A 19,570-nucleotide genomic window follows, 5' to 3' on the forward strand; every position below is an offset into this window, starting at 1 on the left:
GGCAGTGCTCAAGGCCAGGTTGGACAGTGTTTGGAGCAAGCTGCTCTAGTGGAAGCTGTCCCTCCAGTTGGAAATGGATGAGCTTTAAGGTCCCAAACCAACTTATGATCTGGTATTTTAACTCTGTATATAAAGAAATCTTTTTTTTTACTGGAACAGCTTTCTAGGTGAATCACACGCATTGCAACCTGCTAGAGGTATTATAGTTCGTTGGGTTAGTAATGCTGGTAATCTGTGAATCAAAAATTAGGTGGATTTTAAGACACAACCCCACTTTTTGTCTGATCTATAAATGTTTTGATGTTGATAATTTCAGCATATGTATCAGTTGCGGGAAAAAACACTTGTTCTGCAAGAGAGCCATTGAGGCTATTGGTTAACTGGAACGCTTCTCAAGAGCCCATAGGGCTGAATTGACATTGAAGTATCTTTGTACCATCCCTGCAGCAGGCATGAGGAGATGTGCTGCGGTGGGTACCAGTGAACGCTGGGACACTGTAACGAATGAGTTCCGATTTGGGGGCTAATGGATCATCCCTGCGGCTGAAGAGACCCCCACACCGCCGGGAGTCTCTTCACAGATACCTGGAGTTCCTTTTCTGTCCGGCCAGCTCGCAACCCCGCTGCGTAACCCGCGCGTAGCGCTGCTCCCGTCTGCCGCGGGGCGGTGCCGGGACCGAGGCAGAGCCCGGAGCAGGGTCCCCGTAGCCGCCCGCTGCCCTGGGATGGGGCCGCGCTGGGCGCTCCTCAGCGCTCTCTTCCACGCCGCGGGCGGCCAGACAGAAGTGAGCGCGAGGGGAAGCCGGGAGCAGCCGCCGCTTCTTGGACCTTCGTACTGGTTGCGAAGCCGGAGCGAACCCAGCATCCTGGGCACCGCGGGCGTTGCTGTGTTTTTGCAGTCCCTGAAGGTAGCTATACCCTCTGCTTGTACTTACCTGTGATCCTATAGAAGCCTCATACCCCATTCTTAGGCTTCTTTAAAGTTCATTCTGCTCCCTTCGGCTATGTCGTTATTTCCTGGCTTCCCATAGCAATGACTAATCTTTTTTCCTAGATTTTCATTGGAAATGGGTTGAATTTTGAGGCATGCTTGAATGTTTGCAAAAACTATGAGTGCAGAGTATAAATCTGTATGTGCTTTACACTGTTGTTGAAACAGGAAGAGTTCATTGTGCTGTGTTGGATCCCTAAAACTAGTCCCTATTTACACAGAAAAGCCCTTTAATTTATGTCTAAAACGTGACGTGGTGCAGCTGGGATGTTTTCTTCTACATCCACTGTTTGAAAATGAAGGCTTTTAAGTACTTAAAGTGCTTGATGGGATTTATTAGACTTTGATTGTCTGTATGCTGTGCTGGTGCACTGATAACATTTTTCTATCTCATTTTAAAGTGTTCTGGCTTGTGAAGATAAACATGGAAGTGGTGCTGAGATGTCCAGGTTGTTGCTGTTTCATGGATGTGTATGTTATATACATGTTTATTTGTATTAATTCAGCCTTGATAAGACAAAGGTTCAGGGAAACCAGGTGAGGATGTCAGAATGTGTATTGAACCCAGAATTACTCAATGGTCTTTTATGGACTCATGTGTCAGAGGCAGGAGGACTGTGGGTGACCAGCAGCTTTGCTGTTGTACATATTCACACTTGTGATTGTTCTATCAAAGTTCATGACTGGAAGTCTTAATAGAGCATTGCAAAAGCCATCTGTGATAGAAGCAAACACTATCTCAAGAAAATAGCGTTTCAAAGCAATAGAAATTGCCAATTCTGGCAGTTGGCCTTGATAGAAGACAGTTATTCCCTCTGGCAGTGTTTCTGGCTGGTACACCTGAGGTCTCTTGGGAAGCTCCTTCGTCTGCCATTTACACTTGGGGCTCACATAGCTTCGCCTTGCCTGCTCTGCTCTCAGTGGTAGGTATCACCCTGCCTCCCTTAGGTGCATCTTCTGCGATGTCTCCACATAAGGTGAAACCTGATATGGCCCATCCTGACTTGTTGATCCTTTCTTGGGAACCTGCTCGTCACCTGCCCTGGCCTGGCAAGTGATGAGGATACAGCCTGTTTTCCTGCATCTCAGGCCCAGCAGTCTAATTCCTCTTGTTTCAACCCTTGCCTGAGTATCTTTGCTTTCCATAAGGGAACTGTATATTTTAAGGCTCATCAGCTTTGACAAGTGCCTGTTACTGTGTGAGGTTTAGTGGATAACATAATTTATTAGGGCAACCTTTGGGAAAACCAACCAACTTTCGGATACATAAGCCTGAAGTTTTGATACAGAAGAGCTGGTATTCCTGAAAATGTGTAAGTAAGTTTTCCCAAAGTCATATGTGATAAAACATACTATGTCTTCCTACAAACTTCGTCTTGCTTTTATTATGTTATATGTTGTGAAGAGCTTCCGTATTCTATGCAACCTCCTCCTATCTCTTTCTGGGAATGTGTTTTCGTCTTACAGTGGTGAGTAGCATGAAGTAGAATTCGTAACAGTAAGCAAAATGACAGTGTTCTCAGGGAGGGGGAATGTGGACTTGCAAATCTGTTTATATGTGGCTACTCAAGAGTTTCTGCTCTACAGAAGTACAATATAGGATGGGAGAACAGTTCACATAATGGACCCATAATCTTAGATATTTGCAGGAAAGCAGCTTCAGAAGAAGCTTTATGGTTTGAGTACAGTTGGTACAGCCAGATACAACTCCAGCTGGCTTTGGTGCGACTTGCTGGTATCTGGTGACTAATCTTTAACAGAATTATTTCTGTAAATGACCAGTTTAAGTATTTTGAACAGAATTCTGTTTTTTCCTGTCTTCAGCAGGTTTGGTAGCTCAGCAAAAGGTATCTACCTCTCTACCTCAAATCCTTTCCATAGCAACAGACTTTTACTCCAGAGTCATTGGTGACTTCACGGTGTTTTCATACGCATGAACAACATTACACACCAGATGTAGTTCCTGTTCAGACTCCTTTGTTTGACAGTTTAAGATTGAAGAAGTTAACTGCATGAAAAAGAGATCAATAAAAATGTAGATACGTGAGTTAGGATTAAAATACTTAAGTATTTTTCTTTGAATGGCCTCCTTAGGTGAAAATTAATGTTATGTGAATTCATTAATATCTAGATATTAATCCATTATATTAATATATTAATAAATTTGTTAATAAATTAAATACATTAGTAAAACATGGTATGTTTTATTTCTATTATAGAAGATACTTATATTTAGTTACACATAAAGTCCAAGAATAGAGGAACAAGCTGTAAGGCAGGAAATAAAAGAAATTGTTCATTATAATTAATATTCAGCACATAGTGAATGCAATACTTCATGACATGCTGTGAGTGGTTGAGACCTGGACTTCCTCACCAATAGCCAGAGCCAGGTGGATGCATTGGATCAAGCCCTTCTAACCTGGAAAAACTCTGAATCCAAATCTAGTTTAGTAGTTCATGGTTTGGGCTCAGCTCTGGTACAGACACAAGGGTCTCAGTTGTGCTTGGCCTCGGTATGTCTGTGTGCAGGGGACAGCTTTCAGACCCTTTCCCTTCACCTGTGCTGCTCCACACAGCACAGATACAGGCCTGAAAATCATGAGATACAGGAATGTTCTCTGCTAGTTTTATCTACTAGGAGGTAGTATATAGGGAATCCTGGAAACAATTGTGTTTGTGCATATGTATTTAGAAGAGTCTGTACTAATCCCTCTGTATGGAAACCGTTGCTAGTCCACTCCTCTTCAGTGAAAAATTAGGTCACAGATCTACTGGATGTCAGTAGTGCAGACGGGAAAATTATTCAGGCGATGCAGGGACTCTGGACAGAGACCTTGAGTCATTGACCTTTTGCATGTCACTTATTTAATACACATGCACTGCACAAATCTTCCTTGTGAGTTCTGTAGTCAAAGGCAAGCAGTTTACCTATTTCTTTGCCAAAATACATTGCTTAATTTGGTTGATGTGTATAGAACTAGACTAAATTTCATATTTAATAATGTATGTGCCTCTGCAGCTTGACAGATGAGGCATTTTACTCCTACTTGCACCTGTCAAATTAAATGAAGTCTTCTAAAGTCTTAATTTTGTCTGTATAAATATCTTAAAGGTCTGATGCCATTAGACACCACTACCTAACCTGAGAAGTTCTAAGGGTATAATGCAAAAGATGCAGCACCAGGTTAGTTCTCCTTTACGCAATTTGTTCATAGCACATTGAATCACAGTAAAAGCAGAAGACAAAATAAGAACTTATGAGAGATGCAAACAGTAACAACATGCAAAGATTGTGGAACAGAATCATCATTTTTTCAGCCCAAAGTACCTAATGGATCTGCATGCCAGATACAAATATCATACTGCCCAACTCAGACCTTAAAACTGGAGAGATGGCTAGAAAAAGTGTGTGTGGGGGGGGTCTTGTCACCAAGAAATCAAGGAGAGTTTTATACCTAGTAAGAGACCTACATTTCTTCCAACAGAGTAGATCTGACTGCTGACCTTGACAGCTTTGAGTAAACTAGTTCACATTGGAAGTAACTACCAAAACTAATGGCATCCATCTAGTATAAAGAAAGCTGAGCTTGTCTCTGTGTGTGTTTATAAATCATACCTAAGCAAGTTACAAGTCCCTTTCAGTTTCCCATAATGTTCTCTGAGGACAGTTGGCAAGAAATTGTCAATTGTATGCCATTGAGAGCACAGCTCATCAGATAAAATATCAGGGAGATTGCATCAGACAGTAGAGAGATCCTTTCATGCACAACTTAAGAGAGGTGGATGTGAACCCATCAACTTGTTTTCCTGTGTCTTTAAATCACAGGGCAGTATTTACAACAGACAATGCAGAGGATGAGATAAGAAAATTTTTTGCCAGGAAGCTTCACAAGCAGGATTGTGATGTGGTTTAGTGTATTTCTCCTTTTTTTCTTTTTTTCCCCTTGTGTCTGCTTTTGCAGTGAAGTTTTATGTTTTAAAGTGACTCTCATGTGCTTGTTTTAATAAAGTTGATCACAGTGACTACAAAAATGTGATATTTATTCTTTTAATAAACAAGAAAGTAACTTAAATGACAAATACTTCAGATGAGAGCAGAGCTGTCCTCCTTAAACAGATTTTAGTGTCAGCTCACATTTGCGAATGGTGTGGTTTATCCTCGCCCATCCTATAGGGTATAATACCAAGTCCAGCATTAACAGTTATTACTGAACCTAGAAGCTATTGAAAAGCCTTGGTTTTCTTTTTGAATTTCTATGGGTGTTATTCTCATGAATAATGATGAGAGCCATGATGTTGAAGCTAACCACTTGGTTTTGCTTCAAAGTCCTCAATCTTTGTGCCAGCCCCTTTAAATAAGGCTACTTAACTGGAAAGCAAAAATGGGAGGCCAAAATGGAGTTTGGAGATACCTCGGGCTGCAGCATGGTTCCTGCAAAACTGGCTTTCTTCTCAGCAAAAGACACAGAAAGGAACTTGTAAAATGCAGCTTGTGCTCAGCAGCTGTTTCTTACTTCACCCACTCCAGTGTCTAAGAACGAGAATGATTATTGTTCTTTTTGGTAATCCTTCCCCACCCCATCACAGCTTCTAGCCTGTTAAAAGCATCTTTACAAATTTGTTCTTCAGTTTGCAACTTGGGTGTTTCTCGTTGATCTAGCTGGGAGCAAATGGGGCTGGTATTGGTGAAACCCATTCCAGCCTCCTTGGTTTTGAGCCTTCAGCTGGTGAGAACAGACCCGAATTGTCCTGATGTCTGGTCAGTGCCACCAGCTTTCACAGTATTGTAAATAGGAGCTGTGAAAATTCTAATTATATAGTTTTCCTTTTTTTCTTTTCTGGAATGAATATTGAAAATGAAGAAGGCCTTTCTCTGCCTTCATGTTCTCAGGAAGGTTCTTTTTGGCACTGATCATTGAGTAGATAGGTGAAACCCTCCTTCCTCTATATATCTAGATAAGAGGCGAAATATTTCAACAAGCTGCATAAGAAAATTTCCCCTTTAAGCAGCTGTTGAGTGGGAAGTTTTAGTCTACTAATGTGAAGACACAATAGATAATCAACATGTATTTTTCAGTTAGAAGGAAGGATATTTTCATTACCGGCCTCCCAAGAGCTTGTTCCTGTTTCGATTTCTCATTTAAATAATACTTTCAAAGTACTTCTCTAAATGTGTGTCATTTATACATGGAGCAATCTCTTCATACTGCAGAAAACTCAGCTGTGACACATGCTTTTTAAGCAGCATCTTTCTGATCTAGCAGGAAACCCCTACACTTGTATGGCATAACATTAGCCTTTTTCTTCTGAGTGTGTCTATTTTTCCCTTTGAAAACAGATGGCAGCTCCTCAAATATTTTAACACTGTTCATTCAAGTCATTGAGGCGTGCTGATTGGTGTGTGCTGAAAAATTAGATATACTGTATTTCATGACTGTTTTTTATGTATTTGACCTACCATATGAGGTAGGATTTTTAATTAAATTTAAGTCTTGTAGCCAGTTGCTCCTTTTCAGAAGCCTCAGTGCAAGTTTTGGAGACATCTTTTTCAAAGCATCAAGGCCTTTCTCACTCATAAAGAAATCACAAGCGTCTGGAATAACAAAAGCCTTTTTTATCTTTCCTTTGGTGAAATAGTTCTAATAGAACAAGTTCTTTGACTGAAGGGATGGGTTATCTTGCCTGGATATTGCATGGGTGTAAGTGATAATGAACGTAAGCACAACAAAGAATTGAACTTAGTAACCAGGGTCCTTTGCACCCACTGATGAAACCAGAAAGGTTCCTTCAAGTACTGCAGTAGTGCCAGGTCCACAGCTCCCTCTTCCACCACCTCAAGAAGCCTGAGGGAATTAGTAATTAGCAAAGCCAACCTCCTAGTTTTCAGACAGGGTACTAAATGCGTATAGGGAGTAGACCTACTAAGTAAGAAGGTATCATTTTTAACATAGCCACTTTGCAGAAAACACTTCTCCCTACAAACCCACTGGTAAGAGCTCAGGTTTCACTGGCGTTTTGGTGAAGGCTGTTTGAATCATGGCAGCGGTGAAAAGGTACTGAGCCCTTTGGCTCAGGGGATGCAGTATTGGTCAGCTGAGATGATAATCCCATAGTTCCATTGTGTTTGAACATAAAACTTGGAGAGATCACTTGTGACAGGAGGAACCTCTAAATGGTCTCAAGTAGCTAATAAGCTGTGTGTTCTGCAGCTTTTTGGCACCTGATACTTTCTGTTCCATCAAGCCCACATCAGTGGCTTGGAAAGGAAGGGGCTTACAATTGCAGTGATCTTTTAGTGTTTGGGTTTTTTTGGATCTCTATCTGAGGGTCAGAATGCACTTGTGACTCATGATTTTCCATTAATTTCTCCTAGGACTATTCACTGCCTTACACACCACAGTCTGCACAATGCAAAGGTCCCAGCACTGAATTCTATGAAGAACTACTTAATAAATGTTGCAGCCACTGCCCTCCAGGTAGGTTACAATTCAAGTTATTACTCTGGACAGCCAAATTCAGTCAGTTTTCAGATAAGCGTAGGACATTTTTATTATTAATATATCTGAAGAGCACTGGATTTTTGCTGTTGCAATGCACTCTATCTGGAAGACAGTAAAATGGTGTGACTCTTAAGGTATTTGCAGAAGAGCCACATTGTTCATCAGAACTGGAATTCTCTTATCAGGTTAACCTGGCTGGGGTTTATCAAGAGGTAGGCTGCTGAGCTCCTGTGAGCACCACTTTGCATGATGTTTTGAGTAGAGTATTTTTAAGTCAACACTGTGGGGGAGCAACAGCTCATTATGGGAATTATAGAAATTAGACAACATGTGTCAGATCCAAGCCCACTACTAAGAAATATATTGTAAAACAGGGCATAAGGTAGAACTTAGTTACTGGATTTTGATAATATCATTTACATAAGGGGTTTTCCATTGGACAGGTTGATGCATAATTACTCATCAAAGGAGTTTTGTTGTATTTTACTATAAATCAGACACTGAAGACCACTGTCAGAGACTGGGTACAAGACTGCAGAAACTGCCTGTCTTCATATGTCATGTCTTAAACTCCAGTGGTAATTATTAGCAAACTTTTATTAGCAGAAGTTGACTGCAGAAAGGCAGCTGTGTGGGTATGGCTTTTTTGGGGGTAGAAATGCTGTTTGGTTCTCTTAATAATAGAGGTTTTGCAACAAGTTGTCATTATATTATTACATTAAACACAGCAAAAAATTGCTTTTCTCTTCCCCCCATTACTTGCTGAGCAAACAAAATCTGTCTCAGTAAGTGCTGAGTTCCTGTTAGATTCGGAAATTTAAGCAGGAAATCATGTACTGAAGCAGCTACAGTTACTTGAATTAATCAAAAATATCTACATAGATCTGCACAACTTCCTTTTTTAAAAACAACAGATGAAAGATCTATAAAAGATTCAATGGTTAAATCCTTTTCTGTTGTGGTATGCACTGGTCAGTCTATTTGTCCTTAATTTTAGCATTTTAGAATAACAAAGTCTGGACAACAAGTAGTAGGAAGTCTAAAAATCTTTATTTTTGTTATTATGAATTTGAATTAATTTATTTTTTTTACTATATCAAAAATTTAAGCCCAAATCAGTAGGATGTGGGAGGCGGAATTTTAAGCTTCATGCAAAAACAAAGTCTTTGGAAGTAATTCCTATGGCTCACCTCCAGGGCCTGTTCTTCTGGAGAACAGAGATTCTTCAAGCAGCTCCAAAGACTTTCAGTGTTACTCCTGCTTGCTGTGTATATTTTCCAGGATATTTCTGTACAGGACATGAGACATTGACATTTATCTTCTTCCTCCCTTCAAGCAAGGGGGAAATGACAAATGAGGTGTTTTCCTTTGTCCAAAATAGATACGTTGGAACTCATAGCTGCTTATTCGCACCACTGCACTGAACTCTGTTGCTGGCGAGAAGCATTGGAGAAACTTTGACAGCTTCAGATTTTGTCTGGAATGCCAGCAGCTTCAAAAACTTGTTGCTTCGATCTATTAGGGCTGACCGAAGAGGTGAAGAAAAAAAAGAGTGAGCTCATGTTACTTTGGTAGTGACAAGTGGTGAATTTCTAATTCAGGTCTGTTTGTGATAATACTTTATTATGCCTTCTTCACTTGCTGCCTGCAATCTGTTAGTAAGGGCCTCACCCAGACACATCATTCTAGCACATACCTGACTTTCAGCATGAAACACCATCTTTTGTTTCACCACCAAACACAGCTTATCTGCGGGTAACAGGTTTGGTTTATGTACTCGGGTAGCTGCAGCTGAGTATATGCTGAGAGGTTTTCTTCAGGATTGAGGCCACCTTGTTTTGATCATAGCTGGAATTCACTGAACTGAATGTAAGAAAAGGGGCAAACATTAATAACACAAAAACTATCAGAGTTTCCCTGTACATACACACAGTCCTCCTTGAAATCAATACTTGCTTGGTATGTTATCAATCTGATAGCAGCAGTGATGGGAAGGGGTTTCCACATATAAGAATGCAACATGCCTTAAACAATTCCTAGTGATCTTTTCCAGAGAGATGTTTTCTCTGTTTTGTTTTTAATAGGTCAATATAAGACAGAGAGCTGCAGTCACACTGTGGACAAAAAGTGCAGTCCCTGTAGACCTAACAATCTGGATACAACAATCTGGAATCTGTCTCCTCAGTGCTCTACCTGCTCACCACCCTGCAGGAATGGTAGGACTGAATTAGAAAAGAAGCATCTGGGACTTGAACAACCTGCGCGTAAATTGGGCTCGGTTTAACCTAGTCTTTTCTGCTAAGAAAACTAGGAGGTTTTGTCTATCACTTCTCATGCTTCTGGTACTTTGAAGATCTGGGTAAAAGAATCAGCGAAAAGTCTTGCAGAGAGCCCTGCATCTTTTTCTTTCTGAGTCCTAAAAATGTGACACCAATCTTATATTCTTGGAAACTAAACCACTGTATCACTAAAACAGATCCAGACATCATCAGTAGAATAACTTCCTGTTTATGCTCATCGGCAGACTTGCACTGGGATAAATGGCTAATTCCATTTCCATCATACAGTCATGATCTGCATAGACTACAAACCTTAATGTGGTCTCCAGACACTGCAGTGATGAACATAGGTAACACATATGTGCATATTTATGGTTATAATACAATACAATGCAACTGCAGGTACAGTTACAAGTGTGCATTCTACAAATGCACATTTCTCCTTTTTCAAGAGAGGAAACTTCTGAAAATGTAGCTGTTGGGGCATATAATGTATATGTTTTATGATGGTGTACTAGCCAAAAGCTATTCTCTTTAAAGCTATAATTTTAAATGTTGCTAATGACATCTTGTTTTATTCGTGTTTCAAACCCAGGATTTGTGCAGAATCAAGCATGCGCTACATCACAGGACAGAATCTGTAGCTGCCCACCCAATAAGTATTGCGTTTTGAAAATATACGAGTACTGCAGAATACGTAAAGCACATAAAAAATTTGGAAAAGGTTACCGAGTTTCCAGGAGAGATAATCTAATTCTTGAATTGTTTTACTATATGAAGAGGGTTATTTTTTTGTGTTAATCATCCATCAATATTTCTGGATCTGCCTCCAACTCAGTAAATTACAAGAATATGGTCTTTCAATTCCCTACAGTTAGTCATTCTTTTTAGTGCCAGCATTATCTTAGCAAGTAGGCAATAACTTAGATCAACAGTATTCTCAAGAGGCATATCCAAAGGCACACTTTGCAATCTATTACTACCATATATCATACAGTTCTCTAACCCAACTTAATCTTCCTTTGTTATGCTCTACTGTGTTACTTACTATGTAAGTAACTCAGATTCAAGACCACTTCATTCCTCCTTAAATCCTTGAAACAGGTTTTGGTTATGAATGTGCATATTCATAGTTATAATACAATATAATTAAATCCTTGAAACAGGTTTTGGTTACAAATGTGCGTATTCATAGTTATAATACAATATAATGCAACTGCAGGTACAGTAATAGTGACTCTTTGCTGTCCTGCAGAATTAATCTTTTTTTATTAGATTATGAAATTCATCACTGATAATAACAGCTGTCTCAAGATGATATATGATATTCAGAGGTGGAACACTGAGTATTTTTAAGAACTTAAGAATCACTTGAAAAGATACAGAAACTCCAACACAGGTAGTCAGTCTGTCAGGGACTAATGAAAAAGTTCAACTTTGTCTGCAGTACCACTTTTTAACCTTTCGGTGGGTTTATTACAGCTCTTTTCAAAGACTGAATACCCAGGGGACCACACGAACAGCTGATTAACCTCAGCTTAAGTTGAGTGTTTCAAATTGTGAAGGTTATAGAATGCATTATGTGTACTGTCTCTACATCACTTCCAGGATCTGTACCACAGACCTTGATTATTCATCCCTGATTCTCACTAGGTGACTAACTGGAATTTTCCTGTTTGTTTAAAGAGACAAACAGCACCGATACAGAATGTAAACCTTGTCCTCCTGGCACTTTTTCACATGAGGAATCTTATGATACCAACTGTGCACCACACACAGTGTAAGCCAGCGCTTCCACCTAATAGCAACCCTAACTGTGCACAGGGTTGCCTTCTTTCCTAACTCTTTTTTTTGCTGCTTGCAGTTGCATATCAGTGGCTGTTCCTAGTAACAGCATAGTAACAGCATAAATGACTGTCTGCAGGGACTCGGGAACAGCAGTTGTCACAGTTCTACCTAACACTGTTTTGAACCTGCTCCTGACCCAGAGCTCAGCTTCTAACAGACCTGAAATAATAACTCGACCTGTCACTTTAAACTCTGCATCTGACAACTCTCACATCATTGGTGAGCTGTTTACACATCTAAAGTCACTCTGGTCTGCCTAGGAAGCAAGTTTATATTTAGTTCTCTGTTTCTTTTCAAGACCAATTACCTGTACCCAAACAGATTCTCAGAACAGCTGAATTAATTCAGTATGACACTGCCTGTAGTGAGTTGTGTAATATTTACCTGTGCATCTGTGCAACCTCAGTGCACTCTACAGGCCTTGTAATTCTGGGGATATTCCTAAAAAGCCCCAAACTAGATTAGACAAGGCATTTCCTCAGAACTGCTACTATGAAGGAGTTGCTAGAAAAGGTCAGATCTCTAGATTCTGGACTGAGGCAAACTTGACTTCATAAAGGTCCTGATGAGACGTCCTTGGAGACTTCTGGCAGCCTTTCCTGAGACAGGAATCCCTTATAGCATCCACACCTGTGGATGTGTTCTCTCCTGTTTACAACATCTCCAGAAGGCATTCAGGAGCATTCTGGGCTGCCTGGTCTTGTATTTAACAAACTGTTGCTACCCTAGAGAGACTGATTTAGTGATTGAGGCTGTCCTTACTTTTCAGGACAGGAAAATTCCATGTTATAAAGTGATAGAGTCTGAAATGAGACCTTGGTATCTGACAACAGAGGCATCAAATCTGAATGTCAGACACGCTGATGCTTGAAAATTTATCTTTTGTAGCCATTGACAGAAAATGACAAACCTGCTTCTTTCTCACTGGATCCTTTGTCAGATCAACCTGCTAATTTATCTTTTTCATTTATTTTCAGGATCAGTAGCAGGGCCATTGTTATTGGTCCTGATAATCAGTATTCTGTGATATTGCTTAGTCTTCCAAAAAAAAAGGTAAGATTCATGAAGTGAAAACAGCAGTTCTGTAAATATTGGAAGGAGTGTCACTTCATTTCCTACTAATTTAAGGCCTCTGGTTGACTGACATTAGTGTCTTAGAAGATGGTGGCTTTGAAGCTTTTCTTGTGGCTGGATATGGATGAAGTATCATTAACGTGGAGATTATTTGATGTCCAACAATGTATGAGTTTATTTTCTTCCTAAGGGGACAAGGTGATGAGTTACAGGTTTCTGCTTCACTAGCTGGCAGCCCATAGCTTCGTGAAACCCTGAGGAGCTTTGACACAATTCCTCTGTTCCACTGGGGTGAAACTGGCAAAAAAACTTCAACAGAAGAGAGACTGAAAGAAAACTCATGCAAATCAGCTAAAGCACATGAACTTTGTGGCTACAGAAAAACAAAATTAAAAAAACCCCCACCACTCCAGGAATTCACATTTTAATATTTCATAATTTGAAGTATCTTTATTAAGTTACATGGGGTAAAATTCATCTCAACACAGGGATACAGTGAGGCAAATGTCCCATTCAGATTTCTCTCATTGCTTAGACTTTAGATAATTGTCTAAACATAAAACATCTGAGTGGAGCTGGGCAACTGTACAACAGTTGTACTCCTACTGCAGCTTGGTTAAATATGTTGCACTTCCTCATTTAAATATTACATGTTATCATTACCATTAAGCAGTCATGACTGTAGTTTATTGTCATCAATACCTTTTCCCTCTGACTTCACACTAGAAAAAAATATTAATTCATGCAGGGGTCCTCTCTGCTTGCTGGTTAATTTTAAACCACTTTACAAAATTAATAACATACAGCTTTCAACATTTTCAAGCACTGTGTAATAAATGTACATTTGGAGTTTATTCCAGGAGCACTCAGACTAGTTAAGAAAGTAGCTCTTGCAACTGAAACAAATGTGGGTGCTAATAAACTGTCCTACCTTACTTGCAGCCCCTGTGTACTCTCCCCCAGCCACAGAAGCAGATTCGGTGAGTGTCACTCCTTCTTTACATCTTTTCCATTCCTTTAAAAGTTATGCAGAAATTATGTAGTCTTGTCTAATTACAAGTAGAAGAAAATTGCACAGCAGAAAGACAACTCAAATGAGAAGAGGATGATTTGGTCCCCAAGTTGGAACGTAAGATGTACCTTAAATAAATGGCACAATGTGCTATTCTCACTTACGTGAGGCTCTATCAGCAACAAACTGTAAGTGTGCTTCAGAAAACCATGACAGGGCCTTTTCTCCCAGTGTAATCCTGTAGGTGCCTTCAGGAAACAGGTTAATTTTGTTGAACAATTAGTGAGCTGGTGTGAATTTTACTCAGTCATCACAAAGCAAATAACTGTCAGGGGTTCCTTCAGCTGCCCAAGTACTGACCAGTTTTTGTTTTTCAAAAAGATTAATGTTTTCCATTTCTCTTCAAATGTTCCAGCCTTTTTCCCCCACAGAAAAGCAAAGAAGTGAGAAATACTGGATCGCAAAACTCCAGCAGTTCCAAACATGTGGAACAGCATCTCCTGCAAACTTCTGTGTCCAGCAGCAGCTCCCTGAATAATCCAACTGGATCTGCAAGAGTCAGTGTAATAAGTAACAAGAACAATGAAAAGAAAAAAACCCGAAGGATTTCAGCAGCAACATTCAGCTGCAGAAGGATGTAAGCATCACAGCAGAGACAGACACAACTCCGTGAGCTCAGGTAAGAATGTATCAGAATGATCTAGAACCACCTGAAATTTGCTTATCAGTTATGAGTCTTTTAGCAGAAGTTTAAATAGGATAAAACATCAAACTCATGTTCAGCAGAGAGAGTATTTAGTAATTGAGAAGAAAAAGTGATTGTTTTGTAAGCCTAAAGTAGTGGAGAGTATCTCAATGGAGCAAAAGCTGTTTGCAGATTAGGGGATCAGTGTGATCACAGGCATGTACCTGTGTATGGAAGTAAGAGCCAAAGGGAACAATGAAAAAAGCACATTGTCCAAGGCAGCTGCAGTAGCCCCAGATGGGTAGGGAGCTAGCTCTGATCCAGGGCTCTGTATTAATTTTTATGGCTTTTTGTTTTTGTTTTTTTTTTATTTCTGGGATGATTTTATGGTATCAAAAAATCCCTAAAATGTTAATCAACTTCACCAGCCTGCCTAAATGAAGCAAGAAGATATTTAGTGTCTATTTTAACCTTAAGTCAAAGAACTGGATAAAAGAATCTGACTGTTCTGTTCTGGGTTTCATTCTTCTCTGTTGAATGTGTTTTCTGTTCATTTGACAGGGCATTCTGGTAACGGAGGAATGCAGGTGAATGTGACTTGTATTGTTAAAATATGCAGTGCAGACTGCAGTTCCCAGTTCCCAGAACAGACTAGTTCAACTAGCATGGATTATGGAAATGCTCCCTATTATTCCCCAACGGGGGAAGAAATTCCCCTTTCAAGAGAAGAACACCTCTTGAGAAAAGGATCTGAAATTTAGACCTCAGTGGAAAATGAGGACAATTTACTTCAAGGCTCACTACCAGAAGAAAAGAAGTTTCCTCTGGGTATTGAAGATGTGGGGATGAAAACCAGTTAAAGGAAATTACAGATCATACACTGACTGACTGACTGATAACATTCACCAAACAGCCCCTTATCTTCCAAAATAATCATTACATTAAATGTAGCATTCCTACAGAGACCTGACATTTCAGATGAATATAGACACTGACGTTTGGAGGGGGTTTGTCTCTTTTGTCAGCTTTGCGAGTCAAAGGATGATGTTTGCAGTTTAAAAAAACTTGAATGCCTTTTTTTTAAAATTCAATGGCCAACTCCTCCCCTTCTTCTGTGGTACCCTGAACAGACCTTTACCAGATTTGAAAATGAGTATTTTTTTCTAGCTTTATGCTGTTTATTTTTCTCCTGAGAACCCCTTGTGATGATAACCTGGGTTCAGGTATGCCACCTGGCAAGAACATCGCTGTGACCAGCACTTTTAAGAAACTGGAGTGAAACTTTCATGCAATGCTAATGAATTATACATTGATTTTAATTTTAAAAGTACTGCACTCAGTTTCCTATCCCCTATCTTTGTGGACATACTTGCCCTCATCATCCTGGATATTTCTTCCATTATTACAGTTTGCTTGTGCTCATTATTGGACCAAACTTCAAAACAACCTTAAATATAAAACCACGTTTTTTACTAGATCATAACTATTATGTCTGAACAATGGCATTTCATTAGCTGTACAGTTCATTTTATTTCAGAAAAGAAAATCTAGATTAAATAGTTGTATCTTGGAGTAGAAAGTAAGTTCCTTTTCCTGACAGCTCTGAAGTTTATCATCTTTGTGTTCTGGCTGATTTAATGTGGTTCCTTGATTGATTCTGACCTCATTTTTGAGGTTAACCATTGTCCTGGGGTTACCCTACGACACCATAAACCCAAAGTATTTTCCTCTGTGTTCCAGTGAATATTAGAGAAGATCCATGTGAATTCATATGCCAGATAGCTCATGCCCATTGACCTCAGGAAAAGAACTCTTGATGATGGCATCTGTAAGAAGTGAGATTGACTGAAACCTCGGAACCAGAAAATCCTGTTCTTCTCTTCTTGCATGACGCTGAAGATCTAACTACCTCTTACACAAAATTATTAAGGTTCTCCTTGAATCAAGTGGGAGTCTTTTGGTTTTGGAACTCGATTTTCAGGATCCCAATTCCCATAATTATATATTACAGCTGTGACCTACCTAACAATTGTGGCGTCTGTATTCAACCAGAATTTGCAACTTGGCCTGCAATGTTTGACTTACATTGGAGTGAAGTCATACAGTGGGCATAACTTTTTTCTTTTATGCCATAAACCCTACTGTTGGACTAGATGATCACTGTACGTCCCTTCCAACTGAACTAGTGTACCTCAAGAGGAACTAAATGCAGTAGTTATTGCTGAGGCCTTAGACTGAAAATGGGCATTTTAGAATAGCATTTATTCTACAGCTACAGAAGAGATGCAGGTTTCAAAAATACAAATGTTAAACTTCCACAACAACTATGAGGTTTATTAATATTACTGCTGGAACTAAGAACTGGCAAACAGGTCTTTAATTCTATTGTGAAGAAACTTTTTACAACTGTATATTGAACTTGAAGGGAATATTTAGGAAAGACTTTGCAAATACACACACTGAAACTGTAACAAAACTGAAGGATTTAGGCAAGAACCAAGTTTTATACAGCTTTTTGAGCCTCTTGCACTGTGCTGAGTATTCTCATGTCATCTTCCAGTATTAGGACCACACTGAAGCAGCAGTGGAAAGTATTTTTTCAAACGTTTAAAAGGAAGATCCTGTTACAGCAGTTAATTTACTGGGTTCTCCAAATTTTAGAGCTGTTACAGAAGGAAAATCCAAGTTTTATGTCAAAATAGGAAAAATGTGCTTGCATCTGCTTATAAAATGGCTGCATTTTTGTAATTACGTGTGCCTTTAACTTTTCTGATGTCTTCATTAAACTAAAAGATGTTGTAGTGAGGTGGGAGTTGGTTTCTTCTCCCAGGTAACAAGAGGAAACAGCCTCAAGCCATGCCATGGGAGGTTTAGATGGAGCTGAGGAACAATTCCTGCCCCAGAGGGTCCTCAGGCATTGGAACAGGCTGCGCAGGGCAGGGCTGCAGGCACCGTCCCTGCAAGTGCTCACACACAGCACAGACAAGGCCTCAGTGGCATGGGTTAGTGGTGGCATAGGCAGTGCTGGGCAAAGGTTGCACTCGATGATCTTAAAGGCCCAACCAACACTTTTGATTCTATGATTGTATTATAAAACGGGTTCTTCTGCACAGGTTAAGCTGCTCCTTGTCCAGCGACTGTATCTGATCATGCGACGTCCTCATCACAAGGCGGCTGACCCGCTGAGGCCTGCGCACGGACGCCACCGGCTGCCACAACCACCAGCAAACAGCACGGCTCCTCCACCTCGGCGCCGGTGAGCACCGCCGTGACAGCGCCCCGGCTGGGGGGGAGCAGGCAGGCTCTGCCCTTCTGTTTACTCGGCGGGTGACAGCGGCCCCACGGGCCCGCGAATAGTGAGCATCCCGGCCCGCCCTCATTCGCTCCACGACGCCTCGAGCGGAAGCGCGCAGCAGAGCTGAAGCACAACCGTCCCCGCAACTCTGCCGACCCAGCTCCGCCTCAAGGAGGCGGGGAAGGTGCACATCGATAGCTCGGCGTTCCCCTCTCCAGGCGTGCCCCCGTCGGTCGGCTTAGATCGATTGGCGTGCGGCCCGCCGGTCCCGCGCACTGTCAACAAGGCGGCCTCCAGCGGGACCCCAGGTAGGTACCGGTGGGAGGGGGGCACGAGCAGGGCCGCATTGGCGGCGCCAGGCCACGGCTGTCGTTTTCTCCTGCGTCAGCTTCGGCTCGCAGCTCTGCCGCGGCGGCCGGGCGCGGGCCCGGCCCTTGGGGGCCCCTCCCTGGCTCACGCCCCTGGCGGGGCTCCGCCCCGCCACCGGGGGGGCGAGGGGCAGCCCTGCCGTGGTTCATCCTATCTGCCTGGGGCTGCGGGGGGCAGTGGTCCCGTTCTCCTCTGCGCGCTACCCCCGCGCCGGGCCGGAGCCTCTGAGTCGTCTCTGAGGCTCCCCTACTCTTGTCGCAGGCCACTCCGCGTTTCTCTCAGGGCTCGCTCCCGCCTCCCCGGGCAAGGTGACCTTTCGCTTCGCCTGCGACCCGCGGTGCGTGCCAACAGGTCTCTTCGACACGCGGGGTGTTCGCTTGTGTGGAGAGAGAGAGAAGGGACCGGGTCCTGAAGGCTCCTTCCCGCCCTTTTTTGTGAGGGGCCCTGAGGAAAATCCCCCCTCGCTTTGCCCTAACAGGCAGCGCCGGCCCAGCGCGATCGCTCCTTGCCGAGCAGCTGCGGCCCCGCTCCTTCAGGGCCTCCTCGTCCTCCCTGCTGGAAAAATTGCATCTTTTTTTAAGAGAAAATGAGCCAGCTGTGACCGAGGTCCTGGGTTGGACTTTGAGTCTCATCTTGATAAGTGGTCACTGTGCCTTTTGTACTATGTATGCCAAGGAAATAAAAACGTTGCTGTAGACAGTGTTTTGTTTCGTTTTCCACTTGTATAGCAGTGGACTAGAAAGTTACACGTGTAAAAGCTTAAGACAGTTGAAAGATTCCCGAGTAGGTACATATGTTCCCCAATGATCTACTTTATTTACAGCTCTTATGATGACTTGAAGCATGGAATTGTTCATGCAGCAGAGGTTTTCAGTCACAGGGATGTTAACCTGCCCCTCTGTTTCTTCAAGATGTTGTCTCTGATTTGCCTCCCAACACTTGTAGAGGACTTGCTTTTTTCGCTCATTTTGTTAAGGGTGACATGACAAGGATTGCTTTTGTTTGAACTTCAGCTTTCCTGTCAATTTCATTAGAGTAAAATCCCATGGTGTAGGGTGGTGGCACACATGTACAAGTCCTCGGTCTTTATCATGTGGAATAATACTATTCTTTTTGAAAACTTTTGCAAAAACTTTTTGAAATTTTGCAAGGACAAAAATGTTACACTTGCTTAATGTGAAGATACATCTTTTTCAAGTGTAACTTCTCTGTGGTTTTGATGTTTGTCTTTCTCTCTGTGTGACCTCACTTGGAGTACTGTGTACAGTTCTGGGGTCCTCAACATTAAAAAGGGCATGGAACTGTTGGAACAAGTCCAGAGGAGGGCCACGAGGATGATCAGGGGCTGGAGCACCTCCCGTATGAAGATAGGCTGAGAAAGTTGGGGCTGTTCAGCCTGGAGAAGAGAAGGCTGCGTGGGGACCTCATAGCAGCCTTCCAGTATCTGAAGGGGGCCTATAAGGATGCTGGGAAGGGACTCATCATTAGGGACTGTAGTGACAGGACAAGGGGTA

At 41.6% G+C, this 19,570-nt stretch overlaps 1 protein-coding gene and 1 pseudogene across 1 annotated transcript in view; both read left to right on the forward strand.

Moving 5' to 3' along the window:
• The first annotated feature begins 255 nt into the window (after positions 1-255).
• LOC136022626 (tumor necrosis factor receptor superfamily member 1B-like) lies at positions 256-17,197 on the forward strand (annotated as a pseudogene).
• Positions 17,198-17,918: 721 nt separating this feature from the next.
• VPS13D (vacuolar protein sorting 13 homolog D) overlaps positions 17,919-19,570 on the forward strand; it is a 109,454-nt gene continuing 107,802 nt past the window's right edge. Inside the window, exon 1 of the mRNA XM_065696176.1 lies at positions 17,919-17,995. The gene's annotated coding sequence lies outside the window, so the exon portion shown is untranslated. The remainder of the gene's footprint in view (positions 17,996-19,570) is intronic.

This window comes from Lathamus discolor, chromosome 16, assembly GCF_037157495.1.
Source record: "Lathamus discolor isolate bLatDis1 chromosome 16, bLatDis1.hap1, whole genome shotgun sequence".
Lineage (NCBI taxonomy): Eukaryota > Metazoa > Chordata > Aves > Psittaciformes > Psittacidae > Lathamus > Lathamus discolor.